At 39.6% G+C, this 6090-nt stretch overlaps 1 non-coding gene across 1 annotated transcript; it reads right to left on the reverse strand.

Moving 5' to 3' along the window:
* Positions 1–4785: 4785 nt before the first annotated feature.
* On the reverse strand, positions 4786–4889 carry LOC132212868 (U6 spliceosomal RNA). The gene has a single exon (XR_009447812.1). It is a non-coding gene; the product is annotated as a U6 spliceosomal RNA (small nuclear RNA).
* Positions 4890–6090: the final 1201 nt, after the last annotated feature.

A 6090-nucleotide genomic window follows, 5' to 3' on the forward strand; every position in this document is an offset into this window, starting at 1 on the left:
AGAAACCAGTGGTACATGAAGGAGCTGTTCCCCCAAGTGATCACATTAGAGGTGGCTGAGACACAGCAGCTTTATTAAAGGCTGTGGAAGCTCCGTGACGGGATGAGAACATAGCTGTGGAGGTCACTGGTCTGGATGGTGGCCCTCAATCCCACTGACTACTAGTTCCCGTGGGCAATTCCTTATACTCAGCCCTGACCCCAACTAGACCTGCTGGACCAGATTCTCTGGGGCAAGACAACCAAATCTGGGCCACCCCTTTTATTTTTTTAACCTTTTAAAAATATAATTGTAGATTCACATTATTTGTAAGAGATAATGCAGAGGTGGCCCACGTAATCTGACCCGGTTTCCCTCAATAATATCTTACAAAAATCTCACAACCAGGATATTGATAGTGACCCAACCGCCCATGTAGGGGCCAATAGAGAACAGCTCTACCTGATTCTCCTGCACCCAGGACAGTGCCTTCTATTTTATTTTATTTTTTTGGTATATTATTATCACAGTAATATATACACAATGAAATTTACCATTTTAACTATTTTTCAGAGCACAGTCCAGTGGTGTTAAGTGCTCCTTAACACAACTTAACAATCATATTGTTTTGCTGCCCTTACCACCATCATCTCCATCACTGTTCTCATCTTCTCCAACTGAAGCTCTGTCCCCACTAAACAATAACTCTGCATCCACTCCCCCATTACTGGTACCCTCCCTCTTACCTCGATGACTCTGATGGCTCTAGGGAGCTCATGTGAGTGGGATCACACACTATTTGTCCTTTTGTGACTGGCGTATTTCATTGAGCATCATGTCTTCAGGGTCCATCCAGGTTGTAGCATGTGCTACAATGGCCTATTTTTCTAAATTGAATATATTGGGGTGAGATTGGTAATGAAATCAGGGAGCTTTCAGGTATACAGTTCTGTAATACATCACCTGTATGTTGAATTATGTGTCTCACCGCCCTCCCCACTTACCCCAGGTCAGGTCTCCTTCAATCACAATTTATCCTTTCTAAACCCTCTTCTACCCACACCCCTCTCTCTGTGATAATCACCAAACTGCTGTCTGTGTCTATAAGTCTTTACTTTGCTTAATCCCTTCACCTTTTCCCCCTAGTTCCCCAACCTCCTCCCCTCTGACAGCTGTCAGTCAGTTTTCTGCATCTATGAACCTGTTTCTATTTTGATTGTAGTTTATTTTGTTCACTAGATTCTACATATAAGTGAAACCATAAGGAACTTGTATTTCTCTGACTGGCTTACTTCACTTCACTTAGCATAATACTCACCGGCTCCATCCATGCTGTTGTAAAAGGTAAGATTTCCTTCATTTCCTTTTTGTGTGTGTGGGTGAGTCGTATTCCGTTGTGTTAATGTACCACAGCTTTTTCTTCACTTATCTGCTGCTGGGCACTTGGGCTGCTGTGAAATCTTCGCTATTGTAAGTAATGCTGCAGTGAACATAGCATTGCATATATCCTTTCCGATCAGTGTTTCAGGTTTCTGCAGATATATTCTCAGAAGTGGAAATGTTAGGTCATGATGATAGCCATTCTGACAGATGTGAGGTGATACCTCACTGTGATTTTAATTTCCATTTCTGTAATGATTAGTGATGCTCAGCATCTTTTTTATTTGTGTAATAATCATCTGCAGATCCTCGCTGGAGAAGTGTCTGTTTAGGTTCTTTGCTCATTTTTAATTGGATTGTTTAATTTTTTTATGATGTTGAGTTTTTTAAGTTCTTCATAAATTTTGGATATTAAACCCTTATCAGATGTATCATTGGCAAATATGTTCTCCCATTCAGTGGGTTGTCTTTTCATTTTGTTATGGTTTCCTTTGCTGTGCAACAACTTTTTAGATTGATGTAGTCCCATTTGTTTAGTTTTTCTTTTGCTTCTGTTGCCCAAATAGATATATCAGAATAAAAAATATTTCTATGAAAATTTATTGCCTTTATTTTCTTCTAGAATTTTTACGGTTTCAAATCTCACTTTCAAGTCTTTAATCCATTCTGCGTTTATTCTTCAATATGGTGTAAGAAGGTAGTCTGCATTCATTTATTTTTCTACTTATGTGTCCAATTTTCCCAATAGCATTTATTGAGTGGACTATCTTTACCACATTGTATATTCTTGTGTCCTTTGTCAAATATTAATTGACCATAAATGTATGGGTTTATTTCTGGACTTTGTATTCTGTTCCACTGATCTTTATGCCTGTTTTATGCCAGTACCATACTGTATTTATTACTATGGCCTCGTAGTATAGTTTGTTATCAGGTAGCATGATTCCTCCCACTTTGTTCTTCTTTCTCAAGATTACTCTGGCTATTGGTTTGGTTTTATTTTGTTTGTTTTGTGTGTGTGTGTGTGTGTGTGTGTGTGCGTGTGTTTGTGTGTGTGTGTGTGTGTGTTTTGTACTTCCATATAAATTTTTGTGATATTTGTTGTAGCTCTCTGAATTACGTCATTGGACATTTGAACGTTGTTAATTCTTCCTATCTTTGAACACCATATATGCTTTTATTTATTTGTATCTTCTTCAACCTCTTCCTGTCTTCCTTCCTTTCTTTCACTTTCTTCTTTCTTTTACTTCCTTCCTTCTTTCTTCCTTCCTTCCTTCCTTCCTTCCTTCCTTCCTTCCTTCCTTCCTTCCTTCCTTCCTTCCTTCCTTCCTTCCTTCCTTTCTTTCTTTCTTTCTTTCTTTCTTTCTTTCTTTCTTTCTTTCTTTCTTTCTTTCTTTCTTTCTTTTCTTTCTTCATGCTCTTTATTATGTTCAGGTGAATTCCCCCTATTTACATTTCACTGAGAGTTGTTATAATGAATAGGTGGTGTGTTTTGGTGAATGCTCTTTCTGCATCTATTGTTATAATCATGTGAATTTGATTCTTTATTTTGTTTACGATGTACCATGTTTTTTATGTGTAGATACTGTACCAAGCTTGCATCCCTGGAATAAATCCCACTTCATCCTGATGTGTAATCTTTTTAATGTATTACTGGATCCAGTTTGCCAATATTTTGTTGAGGATTTTAGCATCTACATTCATCAGGGATATTAGCCTATAATTTTTTTCTTTGTAAAGTCTTATTCTGGTTTGGGATTAGGAGAATGCTGGACGCATAAAATGAGCTTGGGATCTTCCCTTGTCTTGAGTGTTTTGGATGAGTTTGAGGAGAACAGGTGCTAGTTCTTCTCTGACTGTTTGATGAAATGCACTGTGAAGCCATCCAGTCCAGCACCTGCGTTTGTTGAGAAGTTATTTTTTCTTTTAATTCTCACCTAGTATATATTGTCCAATGAATTTTTTTTTAGAGATGTGGGAGGGAGGGAGGGAGGTAAGAAGGGAGGGAGAGAGGGGAAGGAGAAAGAGAGAGAGAGAGAGAGAGAGAGAGAGAGAGAGAGAGAGAGAGAGAGAGAAGATCAATGTGAGACACACACATCAAATGGTTGTCTCACACACACATACACCTCAACAGGGGGCAGGGGTGAACCTGCTTCCCAGGTACGTGCCCTTGACTGGGAATCGAACCCATGATCCTTTGTTCCGTGGACCACAGCTCTAAGCACTGACACACAATGGCCTGAGCTTCATTGATCTCTTGTTTGTTTTTTACTGCTTTGTTTATTTCTGCTCCGATCTTTATTATTTTCTTTATTCTTCTCACTTTATGGTCTTTGTTTTTCTTTTGCACTAGTTCCTCTAAGTGTAAAGTTAGATGATGTATTTCAGATTTTTCTTGTTTCTTGAGGTAGGTCTGTAATGTTATGAATTTCCCTCTTAGGACTGCTTATGCTGTGCTCCATAGCGTTAGGATTGTTGTGCTCTCATTTCCATGTGTTTCAAGGTATTATTTCATTATTTCCTTGATCTCATTGTTATCTATTCATTGTTTAGTAACATGTTAATTAGCCTCCAAGACTTTCTGAGTTTTACAGTTTTTTCTTTTTCTTTTTCTGTTTTCTTTTTTCCTATGATTATTAATTTTTATTGTGGTCAAATAAATATAAGATTTAGAGTTTTATCCACATTTAAGTATACATCAAGTATATTGACATGCAATTCTCACCACCATGTATCCCCAAATTTTTATTGTTTATTTTTGCTTTTCATTGCTTTTATTTCTCTGTTAATAAATTTATTGGGGCAGGGTGGTTTTAGGTGTGTACAATTCAGTAATAGATCACTTTTGATCAGTTTTTCTAATTGACTTCTAGTTTTATACAGTTATGATCAGAAAAGATTCTTGATATGATTTCAATCTTCTTAAATTTACTGAGACTGTTTTTGTGCCCTAACATGTGGTCTATCTAGATAATGTTGCATGTCCACTTAAAAAGAATGTATATTCTACTGCTTCAGGGTGAAATGCTCTGAAGATACCAATTAAATCCATTTGATCTATTGTGTTATTTCAGTCCACTCTTTTTTTTTTAAAGACTAGGTGTGAGGCCGCCCTGCGCAAGGGTGAGACAGCGCCCAAGTCTCCCCCCCACCTTCTCCCTCCCCCCCCCAGCCCCCGCCCATCTCCCTCCCCCCCCAGCCCCCGCCCTTCTCCCTCCACCCCCACCCGCAGGGGCCCCAGCCAAGGAGGAGGTCAGGGCCCAAGTCTTCCCCCCCACCTTCTCCCTCCCCCCCCAGCCCCCGCCCATCTCCCTCCCCCCCAGCCCCCGCCCATCTCCCTCCACCCCCACCCGCAGGGGCCCCAGCCCAGGGGAGCCAGGGGAGCCTAGGGGAGCCTAGGGGAGCCAGGGGAGCGTGTCACACGCTAGGGGAAAGGAACGCTTCACTGATTTGAGTGTCACCCTTGCGCAGGGGCCACCCTAATCTCGTCTGTATTGTTCCAGCTTTAGTTTATGTGCTGCTGCTGCTGCTGCTGCTGCTGCTGCTGCAGAGTCCAGCACCAGGCCACTCTTTGCTTCTTGATTTTCTGTGCGGAAGATCCAGCCATTGATGCCAATGGGATGTTAAAATCCCCTACTACGTCTGTATTATTGTTGAACTCTCCATTTATGTACATCAGGATTTGATTTACACATTTACTTGCTCTTATGTTGAGGAAATACATGTTTGCAAGGGTTATATCCTCTTGTTGGATTGCTCTCTTTATCATTCTGTGGTGTCCATTCTTATCGCTCAATATAGCCTTTGTTTTAAAGTCTATTTTGTCAGCTCTAGGTTTACCTCCCCGGCTTATTTTTCATTTGTATTTGCATGAAATACCTTTTGCCATTCCCTGGCTTTTTGTCTGTATATCTTTCATTCTGAGATAGGTCTCTTGTTGACTGCATATATGTGGTTCTTGATTTCTTATTGATTCAGCTACCATGTCTTTTAATTGCAGCAGTCAAGCCACTTACATTTAAAGTGATTATTCGTAGATATGTTTTATTCTTTTAACTCTGTTTCCCTTTTATTCCTTCTTGATAGTTCTTATACTAATGGTTTGGTGGTAACACACTTCTTTTGCTGTTTCTTGTCTGGGAAGCTCTTTATTTCTCCATCAATTTTAAATGACAGCCTTGCTGGGTAAAGTAGTCTTGGTTGAAGGTCCTAGCTTTTCATTATTTTGAATATTTTGTGCCAATCCCTACTGGCCTGGTATGTTTCTGTAGAGAAATAAGCTGACAATCTTATGGGAGCTCCCTTGTAGGTAACTGACCATCTTTCTTTTGTTGCTTTTAAGATGTCCTGTCTTTAATCTTTGTCATTTTCATTATGATGTGTCCTGGTGTCAAGCCTTTTTGGGTTCATCTTGTTTGGGACTCTGTGCTTCCTGGACTTGTGTGTCTCTTCCTTCACCAGGTTAGGGAAGTGTTCGGTCATTATATCTTTTCATATGGTGTAGTCCCTTAACCTTTCTTTTCTCCTTGTACTCCTATAATGTGGATGTTGTTAATGTTTCATGTTGTCCCAAAAGTCCCCTAAACAGTCCTCATTTTTAAAAGTTCTTTTTTCTTTTTGCTGCTTTTGTCTTCGGTGACCTTGTCTTCCAAATCACTAATTTGATTCTCTCCTTAATCAAATTATTTATTTTCTCTAGTGTATTCTTCATTTCAAAGATTTTACTCTTTA

Source organism: Myotis daubentonii, chromosome 11, assembly GCF_963259705.1.
Source record: "Myotis daubentonii chromosome 11, mMyoDau2.1, whole genome shotgun sequence".
In the NCBI taxonomy this organism is placed as follows: Eukaryota; Metazoa; Chordata; class Mammalia; order Chiroptera; family Vespertilionidae; genus Myotis; species Myotis daubentonii.